Below are 15,000 nucleotides of genomic sequence, written 5' to 3' on the forward strand. Positions count from 1 at the left end.
CCGAACAGGTTCCATTCATAGTTCCCTATGGACTTAGGTTATAAGCGTGTCGTTAAAATGCATACACGCACGTATGCACCCATCCACGCATGCACGCATTCACACACAGTTCTCACGTACAGGTGTTCGAGGAACGATAAAAAAATTCTTTAGGGATTGAAAAGAACGCCCTGTTGTTCGACTTTGTGACGGGATGGGATAGAGGAGGAGGGGGAGGAGGAGAGGGTGGGATTAGTCTCGTGCATAGGGTAAAGTAATACTCGACACGCATCTAACCATTTGATGAGTCGTTCCATTAAAAGGAAAAAGGAGAAAAAAAAAGGACAAAGAAAAAGACAAGGAAAAAGAAGAAGAAGAAGAAGAAGAAGAAGAAGTGGAGAGAAAAAAATAATCCACCTGCATTCTAAATAAAATAAAATTTTTCAAATAAATAATAAATAACTCATATGTAAATAACTTTCTACAACTTTCTTAATTTAACTTTTTCTAAATAACTTTCCCACGTAACCATATATACACGTACATATATATATATATATATATATATATATATATATATATATATATATATATATATATATATATGTATCTATAAATTGGAGAATGTAAATTTAAAATTATAATCGGATAAGATAGATCTGGATAACTAGATCATTAGATGTGACTTAGATTTTCGCCTGACGATCAGACAAATATATATATATATATATATATATATATATAACGTATAAAATATGATTATGATCATTTAAATATTTTATCATGTACTATCATGTAACGTACATCCTTTATATAAAATAATTCGATAATTAAATTAATAAGAAAATTTTCCATTAGCCGTGATAGATATAATTCGTGCATGATATTATAACGATGATTATCAATAGACAGCAACTTACTGCTATTTGTATTCCTGACAAGAGGTAGAAGAGAAATAGAGAGAGAGTGAGAGAGAGTGAGAGAGAGAAAGAGAGAGAGAGAGAGAGAGAGAGAGAGGAAGAAAGAGAGAAAGAGAAATAGAAATAGAGCATTGTGTCAACTTATCTCGAGCAAACACGAAAGAACGATCTTCAAGAGTTTGACGAAACTCACGTGGAACACGTGATAAACATATATATTCCCATGTCTCATTGAGTACAAATATAGAAGAGATAATTGACTTTATATATCTGCCCATCTATCTATCTACCTACCTACCTATCTATCTACTTCAAATAAATTATGCTAGTCGTCTGACCGATTTTGGAACTATTTATAGATACATACATACATACATACACACACACACACACATATATATATATATATATATATATATATATATGCGTGTATGAGTATTATCGATAAATGAGTATAAGATCAATAATAATTCGAGTAGCATTGAATGAAAGAAGTGTCCATATTGAATTAGTACATGTTCAATTTTATTTCGAATATGTAAGGATAAGGTCTTAGGCAAATACGATTAGTGTAACTATGTACGTCTGCTGCTTGTGCGTATATGTGTATATATATATATATATAGCGACTCCTCCTCCTCTCTCTCTCTATCTCTCTCTTATGTGTTTTCTCGAGAGAATGACTGCTACTTTAATATTTTTAGAATTTCAAAGAGCTCAGATATTCGACAGTTAAGAAAAATAAGTTTCCTCCTGGTAAAATTTTCTGAGCTTTTTTCGGATTGCGATGAAATCGAGAACGAGATTAGTCAATGTCTGAAATGTGTGTGCATGTGCATGTGTATATATGTATTTATATGTGCACGCGCGTGATCCGTTGCACTCATCTTCCATATTTTTAGATGTTTACCTATGTGTTGAAATCACAAACTTATATATATATATATATATTTTTTTTTTGATAAATTTTGTTTATTTTATTTGTCGGAAAATTGAGTTATTTAATAAGTTTGATTTTTTCCATATCCTCCTTTTCTTAATTTCTACGTAGAAATGATGCTCATTATATCGTATTAAATTATTATACTTATACCATATTAATTTCTATATTTAATATATCGTAATTATATTTTATTAATTATTTGAAATGTAAATTACAATATTTATATAATATTAAATTGTATGATTATACTGTGTTAAATAGTATTCATATAATATAATCAAAAAAGAAATAGAGACAGATTATTAAAGTATATAATAATAATTAGTATGATCTAATTATAAATATATTAAATAATTCAATTTAATTTATTATCAGACACTGACGTTAACTTACTGAAAAAAAAGAAAAGAAAAAAAAATGAAAATGAAAATGAAAATAATAATAAAAATAAAAAATGAAGAAAAAAATACATAATAATTAAATACGTATCTATGAAAGGTATTAAAGTAAAGAAAATTTTCTAAGAAATCTTCTCGTTAGATGAAACGCCCAGAAACGTTAATAACAAGATTATTATTCCTTTCGATTAGTCTTCTTTGTTTCTTTTCGTCTTCCCCTTCTTTCTAAAGAATGAGAAGGAGAGAGAGGGAGGGAGGGAGAGAGAGAGAGAGAGAGAGAGAGAGAAAACCGGTGCAACCGGTCTCTCAATAACGGTTCGTCGTAAAATCCACGATTATTTAAAAAATAAAAAAAAAAAAGAAGAAAAAGAAAAAAAAAGAATATAAAAGGAAAAGAAAAAAGAAAAAATAATTAAAAAGTCTACATCTTGAAAGCGCCCTATCAAGACTGACTCAGTGGATCGAAAACTTGATCAACGAAGCGCAACGATCACGCCTGTGCGAACGATCGAAATATCTCTGGTTAGTCCGACGTTCAATTATTACGTATTTTATGTACTTTTTATCTCACTTGCAAAAAGATAATTTAGATAGGTATATCTCACGTATAAAAAAAAAAAAAAAAATAAAAAAAATAAAAAGAAAAGAAATTGTTTACGTAATTTTATTATTACGTAATCGACACTTCAATCTTGAAAATAAAAGAAAAAGGAGTCACGTCTTTTGTGTTCTTTTTATCACCCTTCCACATATGTCACGCAAATATTCAATTTTTTACTAATAAAAATAAAGAAGAAAAAAAAAAAAATCATACAAGGTGATATATCAAAAAGCGATCACACTTTTTCGAAAATTTTTTAGCTAATTCATACCTTTTCTTTCTTTTTTCTTTTTTATTTATTTATTATTTCTTTTTTTTTTTCTCTTAGTAGAGATTGCAAAATTACAAGCCTGCAAACTTTCTGAACCAAACCTATATAATAAAAATCAGGACACTCGAAAATTCGAGGAAGTTACCAAAGAAAAAATAATAATAATAATAATTATTATTATTATTATTATTATAATTAAAACTTCAATCTTAAAAATAAATAATAAATAAAAAAAGTATAAATAAAAAAGTAATAAAATTTATAATAAAAACAATTTCAACATTAAAATATTCCAGGAAGTTATATAAATAAAGTTACGAAAATATGTATGTTTTTGTGTGTATATATATACCTACATATATATATATATATATATATATATATATATATATATATATATATATATATATATGTATATATATATAAAATATCACAATCTTAACGAGAGAACAGAAATTAAAAGATGTATATATATAATAAAATTAATAAAGTATAAATATTCCTTATTAATAATGCATAAGAAATCCATCCTAGTCGTTATGATTAAGACGTATATAATTTGAAATTAGAAAAGTGTTCTCTATAGGCAAACGTGTTTATTCTCAACATAATAAGCCACCAGAACTGTCTACAAAGTTCTTAAGGCCTTATTACACTCGTGTCCTTTCACGGATAGGATACCGTTAAAATCGAGCGGTGCTGCTGAGGAGACATGGCGCCCATTGAAGCTTTCACGTGCATACTTCGAAGCCTAGAAAATTGTTAATTTTTTCTGAACAACCAAACGAGTCCGACATATTTATATAAAATTTTTCTCGAATTCATATTTCGCAATAATTCTTATACATCACAAAAAAAAAAAAAGAAAAAGAAAACACATGTGTATGTGCGTTTATATGTATGTGTTTTTAACTCGTTGAATTTTATCGACCCTTTCGCCATTTTGGTAACCCGCATAGTAATCTAAAACTATCGCCCTTTGTTCTCCAATGTACGCCCTTATGCCTATAATTAATTAAACTTGTCCAAAAAGTTATTAAAATGTTATCTAAATCTACGTCATCCATGGCTTTTTATTTATTTATTTTTCTTTCCTTTTCGTAAAATTGGAAACGTACCGTAAAGTATGCGTTTTCAATTCTTTTCTTCATTTTCCAACAAAAAAAAAAAAAAAAAAAAAAACAAAGAAATGCTATTAATAAATATTCCATAATTAATATCTATTAATATAATTACGTATATCATAGAGGGCATGGAAATTTTCAAGCTAATTATTTTTTTTCTTCTTCTTCGGATCGTAAAAATACATGCCTAGAAATATCTGTTTCTTGTTTTCTTTTCTTATAAAAAATCTCGAAACAATCGATATTTAAGATCATCTAAAAGCATAACACTTATAGACATAATAATTTATACACAATTAAATTCTATTATATGAAATAACGATTAATAACGTTAATGAAAAAATCGAAAATAAAAATTTTAATATTATTGAGCCTTCAAAATAGAGCGATTTTTAAAGTTACATGTATTTATTATGACGTAGATGATTAAATTTGATCTTACGAAATGACAGACCAATTTTCTTTTAAATACGAATAACATTATTGTCAATGAACATGTCTCGTTAACATTCAACGTTTCTTTTTGGAGATAAAAAGTAACATGGAAATAAAAAATAAAATAAGTGAAGGACACCATATATATATATATATATATATATATATATATATATATAATTAAAAAAAGAAATGTGTTATTCTTAATGATACGACGTAGACGAGAAAGCGTGCCTTGTCTCTTTCCTCTTCGTACACTCATATTTATTATCCACACGCGCGCACGCGCACACACATTCACAAACAAGCGAATATAGTATATACATATATATATATATATACACACATTGATAGAGAGAGAAAGAGAGAGAAGACACGATACCGATTGAAATCTTCCTCGACGTGTTTACGAACTCGAAGGAATATAAAATCGAAGGGCAGACAGAAAAAAAGAGACAGAGAGAAAGAAAGAGAAAGAGAGAGAAAAAAAAGAGAGAAAAAAAGAGAGAGAAAGAGAGAGGGAGAGAGACTTGTCTTTTGGTCGAAGAAAACGTTTCTCTCGGTACTCGACGAATCGATAAATTAACAACAAAATTACAAGTTAACGTTTACGCCGGTAACACTTTAAATTATATTCCTGTTTTTGGCCTCTATCTAAAACGTACATTTTTCTTCTTCCTTTTGCTTCTTTTTCTTTCTTTCTTTCTTTCTTTCTCTCTTTTTTTTTTCTTTTTTCTTTTACGGACTTCTCTCGACGTGAGAAGAAAAGTAAATACGCGAGGTACAGCGTGGGTGAGCACGTAAACGTGTTCCGCCATTTTGTAACTAACCTATAAGATATGTAGCAAGTAAGTTTCCACGAAAAGAGTATAACATTCTTCTCTCTTCTTGTGTGTTTTTTTTTTCTTTTTTTATCTTTTTCCTCTTTTTTTTCCTTTGCTTTTTTTCCTTTTTCTTTTTTTCTTTTTTGTTTCTTTTTAATTTTTTTTTTTTTTCATTTTTTTTTTTTTACGATCTTCGTCAAATATATCATACACCATATAATTAGATGAGTCAATATTGAATTTATAAATATTTTTCGTCGGACAAATATAGATATGCGTATTCTTTTGTATTACGACGTACTAACTTGGTTAAGAGCGGGAAATTTGAAATTTCATCGGAAGAAACTCTCAATGATATATCATTTGATTATCATTTGATCGAACAAATTTTACGCGTAATGCAATATTCTTTCTAGAGACATTGTAAATCGATTTTCTTTTCGTCTTTACAAAAAAAAAAAAAAAAAAAATATAAAAAATATTTACGCAACATTAAATTTATATAGTATCATTTATAAGAGTACAATTATACTATTCTATAAGTACAACTTCTACTTAAAGGAAGAGAAAAATGGTATCTAAAAACTTCGTATATGACGTAACAATACATTTTTTTAGCGATAAAATGAAATAAAACTTACGAAGTGCAGATACGCGCGCACACACACACTCACACACATTCACACACATTCACACACACACATATATGTTTTAACACATAACTAAAGTTGCATGACTTTTTACGATATTAACATTCAGTGATATCACTTATCGCGTCTACGATTTTAAAGGAAAATAATAATAAAATTAGTTATAATTATAATAGTAATAATAATAAGTAGAAGAAGAGGAAGAAGAAGAAGAATAAGAATAACAAGAATAAGAATAATAAAGAATAAAACAAAAGTAAAGTAAGATATCGTGACATATGTGGCCTCGAAATACAAAAGCATCGTATTACTACGCCCTATCGTTACTAACACTACAGTTTTAATGATCGGTCTCTATTTTGTTACATATCGTGACGTATTCTATTACGAGCACTAAACAATTATATACATAACAAATATATATATATATATATATATATATATGCAGAGGGAGAGGAAGAAAGGGAGAGTTGGACGACAGGAAATAATATTTTTGGAAAATCGAAATTATATACTTATGTATGTATATATTCTGATTAGAAATAAAAAGAGAAGGAAGATAAAGAAAAAGAAGAGAAAAAAAGGAGAGAGAAAAAAAAGAAGAGAAAAAAAAGAGAGAAAAAAAAAAAGAAGAAAAAAGATGAAAGAAAGCTTCCCGTTCGAATAGATCCCTATTTCGAATTATGGTGTTCCATATGTCTTTCGGTAGACTCCCTTGGTGAGACATCTAACCTTTCGGATTTCATGCCCTTCTTAAAATAAGGGCCGAACGCCTTTTAACCGTTCAACATCATCTCTCGACTCTTTCTATATCCCGCGTGTGGTAATTTATGAGCATACTATATATATATATATATATATATTATATATAATATATATACACATACATATATATATGTGTATATACATCTATATATTTCCCCCATACCACCGCCAACAATTTAACACATAGCATGTGTAAGACATACATATGTATGTCCCTTTTCTTTTTATTTATTTTTTAAAAATCTTTCCTTTTCTACTTTCTCTCTCTCTCTCTCTCTCTCTCTCTCTCTCTTTCTCTTTTTTCCCCCACCTTGAGAAAAAGAAAATGGAAAATTTCCAACATCTTTTTCTTTTTCCTTTTTTTCTTCCCCTTCATTTCTTTTCGTCATTCCATCTTTCTTTACACTTTCCAATTCTTTTTTTTTTATCTTCTTCTTTTTTTGTACAGAAGATACCTACTAGTCGAGTATCTGCATAAAACCTATTTACGTAAGTATAAAGTTACGTACAGGCACATAGGAACAATCATACATATGTACACACACACACCCACACACTCACACACACCCATACACATTTTATATATATATATATATATATATATATATATATATATATATATTAACGTGCGTTGATATGTAGGTATAAAGTTGGAATATCTGTGCGATGCTTCGGCAGATGAACTTTCTGAGATAGAAGGATGCGAGGGCGTGTATTCGCGGCAGGGGGGACGACGCGGAGCCATGTTTTACTGGCAATCAGAAATAGAAACGTTTATTCGAGTCGCATATATTTTTTTCGACTGAAGCAACAGCGCAAACGACGATATTTCGTCGAGAGTTTCAAAATTCATGATTTTTCTTTGAAATTTGCGGATCGAGAGAAAAAGAGAGAGAAAGAGAGAGAGAGAGAGAGAGAGAGAGAGAAGCGAAATAAAAGGTAACAGTGATTTTTCAAAATGCAAGATAAATTTGTACGTTTACTATCTCTTTCTCTCTTTCAATACATTTCAATATAATATTTCCTTCTCTACTCTTTTCTTTTTTTTCTTTTCCCCCCATCGAATTAGAAAAGTTAAATATAAATACGTGATGGCGTTTAAAAGTTTCTAAGTGATTTTAAATAATCAATTACTTTTTTCTACCCTTTTTTTTTTGAGAGAGGGGGAGGGGACTTTTCAGATCTGCTATTTTATAACTTCCAAAATAAATATTAGCTTTTTGAAGTTTTGAAAAAAAGAGTAATTGATTTTTAATATATATAAAACTGATAGAAAAGAAAAATATTGACTAAATACTAAATTAAGTAGATCTACAACGAAGAATGAGAGAGGTAAAAATAAACAAATAAAAAAAAAAAAAGAAAACAGAGTTACCCTCCCCCCCATCTCTTTCTCTCTTGTACAAGGACGAGTATGAGACCGCGATCGTTGGCCTCCTGTGTATTTTTCTGTCTCCTTTAGAAGGACATGCCGGATATCTAAAAAAATACATACATACGTAGGTACGTACATATACGTCCATACATACGTACATACGTACACACATACATATATATGTATATACATAGCTCCTGCTAGAAAGAAGAGGGACCACATTTGCTTTCACGATGAGTCTTTCGAGTTTTTCGAAAAAAAGAAAAAAAAAAAAAAGAAATAAAAATAAAAATAGAAAAAGAAAAAAATCTATCTACACCCCGCTAGAAGATGAAATTCAAGTTATTAAAAATTACGATTCAGCGTCTTATGATGGAGGCGACAGTTTTATGTTCGATATGTTACTGATAAATGATTATTCGTTATTAATATTTTATGATTAAATAAAAATTCATTTATTTCTTTCTTCTTTCATATATTAGCTTTTTTTTTTTTCTTTCTTTTTGTTCCTTTTAAATTCAACAATCGAAATTAACAACAAACAAAACAACAAATATATACATATATATTGCAAATAAAAAATGACGAAATAATCAGTAGCATTATTGTAGATAAACTTTAAATCCTATTATATATACATACATCTGTATATAATATATATATATATATACATATATATATATATATATATATATGTACATAGATATATAAAAACACGCGCATTTCGCACAAAGAGACTAGAGCAAAACAGCACACAAAATATACACATTAAGCATATATATATATATATATATTAGGATACACTTGTACGCTACGTACGTATCCTAAAGTCAGATTTTCATCGTCGCGATGGAAAGGAACGACGATGACGATGACGAGATTACTTCGGGGATGTACCGAAGTTGACCGATTGAAGCCGAACCGTGGTATGGGAATTGTTGTGGTTTCGGTATACTGACGAAGCGTGCACGCGTCCACGAGATGATCCGAAAGAAGACTTCGGTTACGATGATATGGGTAGGGGAAGAGAGTAAGAAAGAGAAAGATAGAGAGAGCGCGCGCGCGAGAAAGAAAGAGAGAGAGAGAGAGAGAGAGAGAGAGAGAGAGAGAAGAGCATGTTTGCCTCTCTTGGAAAAGAGCATGGCGAGCTCTTGGAAACGGAGACGGCTGGAGGATTCCTTTCACCCTTCTCTTAAAATGCGTGTAGTAAGCGAGAAAGAGAAAGAGAATGTTCAGAAAGGAGAGATGCGAAGAAAACGAAGAAATCGTCGAGTATGTATCGTATATGTACGTTTGTAAGAGAGAGATAGATAGATAGATAGATATAGAGAGAGAGAGAGAGAGAGAGAGAGAGGTAGGGAAAGAGAGTGAGAGAAGAGAAACATATATATAAAGAGAGAAAGAGAGAGAAATATATAAAGCTTGCTTCATATTTGTACGATAAATAAATAAATAGGTACCACGCGCAAACCATTTTATAATAATTCGATCCAATGCATTCCATCCATCGTTAACTTCTCGTCATTTATTAAATAGTAATATTAGAACGACATTAGAAATTGGCATATATCCAATCATTTTCTATACATTCTATACATGTATATTATATCGAACATTCGTAAAATGAAATTTTCAATATTGAATTTCTCGCATTTTATATCACTCTCCTCTGAGAGATCCATTACCAATGTACTATCAAAGAAATTTATTTGCTAATGATTTTTAACGATCCCAATTAATATCCTAGACGTAGAGTGTAAAAAAAAAAAAAAAAAAAAAAAAAAAAAAAAAGAAAAAAGAAAAAAAGAAAGAAAAAGAACACATATTTTGGAAAAGAAAAATAATATTAATGTAAAATAAAATAAAATGAAATGAAATGAAATGAAATGGAAAAAAAAATAGAAATGAAATAAAAATCGAAGAAGCTACAGCGTGTAACCATAATAGAATAGAGAAGGATTAGTAAAAGAGTATAGATAAGGGATCGTTGTGAGGGATGCTTAAGGACACGGTAAGATGTACATTACATACACAGTAGTGGCAAAGTGGCACGAGTTCCGTTCGTGTGGATGCCGCGCTCCGTGAAGCAAGCTTGTCGGGTCAAGCTGGTCGGTCATCGGCCCCCGTAAAACCCTTAAGGGCTACAAACCACCATGATATTCTTCTCTTTCTTTTTCTATCCCTCTCGAAAACAGGTTAAACTCTCTACGCCCACGTAAGTTTCTCGTCGAACGAAGCAACCGTAACAACGACGACGACGACGACGACGACGACGACGACAACGACGACGACGACGAAATGGGGCCGAGAAAGAGAGAAAGAGAGAGAGAGAGAGAGAGAGAGAGAGAGAGAGAGAGCGAGAGAGATAGAGATAGAGAGAGAGATTATGCGGACTGTTACTTTCTGGCAAGGAAATGCTAGCGTTAACGACACCCGACGTACGCGTTGCAAACGTAGCCAAGGTCACGATGTTCCGATTTAGGTTTCATGACAATGAGGCTTCTCTCTCTCTCTCTCTCTCTCTCTGTCTCTCTCTCTCTCTCTTTCCTATAAAAGTAGAAAAAAGAAGAAAATGTGATTTTCCTACTTTTACGAACGAGTAAGTACAAAAGTGCAACGAGCGTTATTTCTATAATATTAAATATAATCTATATAAAGTGTACATAGATATATATATATATATATATATAATTTTATATAATCAAGAATTTCATATAAAAGGATAAAGTGTGATACTATATGATCGACGGTCGATAAAATATCATTTTTCTATAGTCGATTCGTAATCGTAATCGTAATCCTAATCCTAATCGTAATCTTAATCGTAATTATAATCGTACGATGATGTACTTTTTTTCTTTCCGTACTTTGGAATTTCTCGTTATCACTATTATTATATATTTTATTTTGACTAAACGTTCGATACAGTTTTGAAAATAACTTTTGGATTATTTATTTATTTGCTTATTTATTTATTAATTTATTTATTTAATAATTTATTAATTTTTTCTCTTTTTGTAATTGGAACGAAAGAATTCGATTAGAACTATTATTCGGACGACGGTATTCGAAAGCAAATTTCTCGAATGAATTATTCCGTGCTAGTTTTTAATGGCGCATCCAAGAGAGAGAAAGAGAGAGAAAGAGAGAGAGAGAGAGAGAGAGAGAGAGACGGTCACATGCTTGCACGCGCCCCTCGACGACACCGTTACCGCCATTCCATTGCCACTTGGAAACGGCCCCGTAAGTCGGCTTCTTCTTTTCTCATTTAGAGACTTTTAGGTCAATACGCTATTTGGTTTTTGTTATTTCGTAGGTGGCGTTTTTTAAACATAATCTTTAAGATAAAACCTAACCAAAGAATTTTACGTGTCATTACTACCTTTTAATGGTAATACCATTTTAAACCTAATCCCAGTGATCGTCGAATAAATGGATTTTATTTTAATTGCAAACTAAATTCTAAAGTACATATGTATATATATATATATATATATATATATATATATATGTATATATATACATATATATATATTAAAAGATTGTAAGTCGGCCAATAAGTTCCTAGATGATTTTTAAAAATCAATTAATCTTTCCTCGAGATCTTTTTCGTCTTATAATCAAATAGATTTTATCGTTTTTCAAGTTACAATTTTAATGCACATTTAATGTAATCGGAGAAAATAAAAAAGAAAAAATATATATTGGTATAAAAAGTTGAAAAAACTTATAATTGATTTTTTTATAACACTGCCTAGGAACTTTTGGCTCTTTCGTACTTGTCTACGCACAAACACACACACACACACACACATATATGTATATATAGAATAAACTTTTGATTTTTTTTTTCCTGTCAAGTATCCCGCGTTCGTACGAAAATTCGTCGAAAAGTTCCTTTCAAAGGTTAGAACGGTACCATGCAAAGAATTCTTGTAAACGCGCAGAATCTACTTCGCACTCTAATTTTAGACTCGATTCGTAACCACGCACGAACGTTTCAATGTACCGTACACCTTCTGCTAAACTCTACGAGCTAGCACGCATAATGTCAGCATTTTATTTCTTTTTTTTTATTCTTTTCTTAAAACAAAAAACAAAAAGAAAAGAAAAGAAAAGAAAAGAAAAGAAAAGAAAAAGAGAAAAAAAATATAATTTAAAATAGAACAACCTTTAGATTTCGTTACATATCATAATAATACGATCTAATATATAGATTAGGAACGAAACTTGAAAAAATTTTCTAAGCAATGAAAAAAATTAAAAAAAAAAAAAAAATAAATAAATAAATAAATGAAAAATAAAAAATAAAATTTCAAACGGGAAAAAAATGTGTTTCGTTTAATCAGAATTATAACTTTCATATTGGATGAATTCTTTTTTTATTTTTTTTTTTTTTTTATTTTTTTTTTTAAGAGAAATACTTTTCAACAAATTTCTTTGTTCTTTTATTCCTTCTCTCTCTATCTCTCTCTCTCTCTCTTTACTTTTTTTTTTCTGAAAAACGAAATAGTTTTTGAAGAGAGAAACGAGGAAGCCAAATTGGATTATACGGGAAAGAGATTTTAGGATAAGAAAGTCACGTATGGCAACTTGCATTGCTACAGAACGAGTCTGGAAGAATAATTTTACTATGCTACATGGCCTTTATAAAACCGGCATATGGAATTTAAGATGATGACGATGACGATGACGATGACGATGACGATGACGATGACGATGACGATGACGATGACGATGACGACGACGAAGAGAGCGATGGAGGATGGTGACGGATAGTCCGGTAGAGACGGTGGAGGCGTTTAGGCATTTCCTTATTTAGAATGCTATAAGTATAACTGTACTTACTTGAACTTTGTCCGAAAAAAAAAATGAAGAAAGAAATAAAAAGAAAAAGAAAAAAAAAAGAAACATTGGAAACGTAACAAAATGATATTAAAAATATCGGTCAATTATTTTGTAACGTCGACATTTTTAATATTTTATAAACATTATATATATATATATATAATGTTATATATTTTTTATATGTAATCGCATTTGGTTTGTAAACCTTCCACAATTTTTGTAATTGCAATTAAAAATATTGATAAAATTTATGAATAAGTAACAAAATTATTTTTTTTTTCTTTTTTCCTAGCAGAAATTTTCAACAGAACATAAAATACTAGTAAAATGACTACTGATAACGAATATTATTTAAAATATCGGTAAGAAAGAGAAGAGGGAAAAAAAAAAATAAAAAAATAAAAAGAAATACATTTTGCATATTGGGTCGAGTCGATAAATGTCGAAATTTTCTGTACAAAGTTCTAATAAAAATGGTAATAAAAATTCCTAATATATATCGTTTATTTGACTATAAAATACTAAAAATATCTACAATCCGTTATCTCTCTCTCCCGCTTCTCGAAATATTTTTTCTAACGAATTTTTTTCTTCTCTCCCTCTCTCTCTCTCTCTCTCTCTCTCTCTCTCTCTCTCTCTCTCTCTCTCTCTCTCTCTTCGCTCACTCTAATATCTTTCCTATCGCAAAATGAAAGAAAAAAAAAAAAAAAAAAAAAGAAAAAAAGAAGAATGAAAACAGACAAATCCTAGAAACCAAAATAATTGGTCGAATAAAACTATTTGTGTGACTCTTGAATTACAATGCCGTGCGTGCTAAAATCGTCGTCATCGTCGTCGTCGTCGTCGTCGTCGTCGTACCACGAAATTCGAAACAAAGATACGACTGCTTTATTTTATTCGAAAAAGAGAAACGAACTTCACTTCTCCCTGACATGTTCCAACTGTTATTGCAAACAAAACGTTTAACGATTTTGTGTGCGACAGTGTTACTATTACTACTACTATATTACTGGTAGGGCTGTTTTCCTCCTTTCCTCCCTCCCACCCCCTTCCACCCCCCGCTCCACGCCTCGTCCCGTGGCACCTTCGACATTTTCAGATGCTTGTTTGAATCATCAAGTGAAAATAGCAAACGTTTGCTGATTACACGACTGACCGTCTCTCTCTCTCTCTCTCTCTCTCCCTCTCTCTATCTCTCTCTCTCTCTCGTTATACCATCGTCATATTTATTTGGTAACATCGTTCAAGGGAACGTGAGACATTTTAACTTTTGTAATTGCTAAAACTCGACGTTTCGTTGTACGACCTCGCATAAAATGCCAATTTTCTCTCCTCAGTTACATATTAAAATATATGGAAATTACTCTAAGCGTCTTACGTGGTCGTTTAACTTCGTTAATGTTAAAAATCGAATGATTCATCGACATTAGAATTTATTTCTATATCACGTTAACATCGAACATTTGTATTGAATTTCATTTAACGATTTCACAAAAATTCATTTCCTTAGCCCATGAAATAATTTTCATAAATCTTATTAGACGTACTCTAATGGAAATTTAGAAAAAATTCATATATCCTTATCCGCAAATAATTTACCCCTCAGTTCGAAAAAAGAAATTCCTGAAATTTTTATTTAAAAAAAAAAAAAAAAAACAAAAAAAGAAAGGAAGAAAGAAAGAAAGATAAAAAATTAATAATCGATAAAAACAATCCCTATTTTATATAACACACATATATACATTATATATATATATTTATAAAGTAATTTTGATAGAGTACAGTTAAAATAAATAAAGTAAAAGGATATATAAAAGTAGATGCAAGAGAAAGAGTGGTAGATACAGACAGAGAGATAAAGAGAGAT

At 30.1% G+C, this 15,000-nt stretch overlaps 1 protein-coding gene across 11 annotated transcripts in view; it reads right to left on the reverse strand.

The window, feature by feature from the left end:
* LOC124425213 (protein held out wings) overlaps positions 1 to 15,000 on the reverse strand; it is a 71,237-nt gene that overhangs the window by 45,909 nt on the left and 10,328 nt on the right. Inside the window, exon 1 of one of the 11 annotated variants that reach the window (XM_046965258.1) lies at positions 10,317 to 10,525. The exons of the other annotated variants lie outside the window; for them this stretch is intronic. The gene's annotated coding sequence lies outside the window, so the exon portion shown is untranslated. Of the gene's footprint in view, positions 1 to 10,316; positions 10,526 to 15,000 lie in introns of those variants that run through there. 11 annotated transcript variants of the gene reach the window in all.

Source organism: Vespa crabro, chromosome 6, assembly GCF_910589235.1.
Source record: "Vespa crabro chromosome 6, iyVesCrab1.2, whole genome shotgun sequence".
Taxonomy (NCBI): domain Eukaryota; kingdom Metazoa; phylum Arthropoda; class Insecta; order Hymenoptera; family Vespidae; genus Vespa; species Vespa crabro.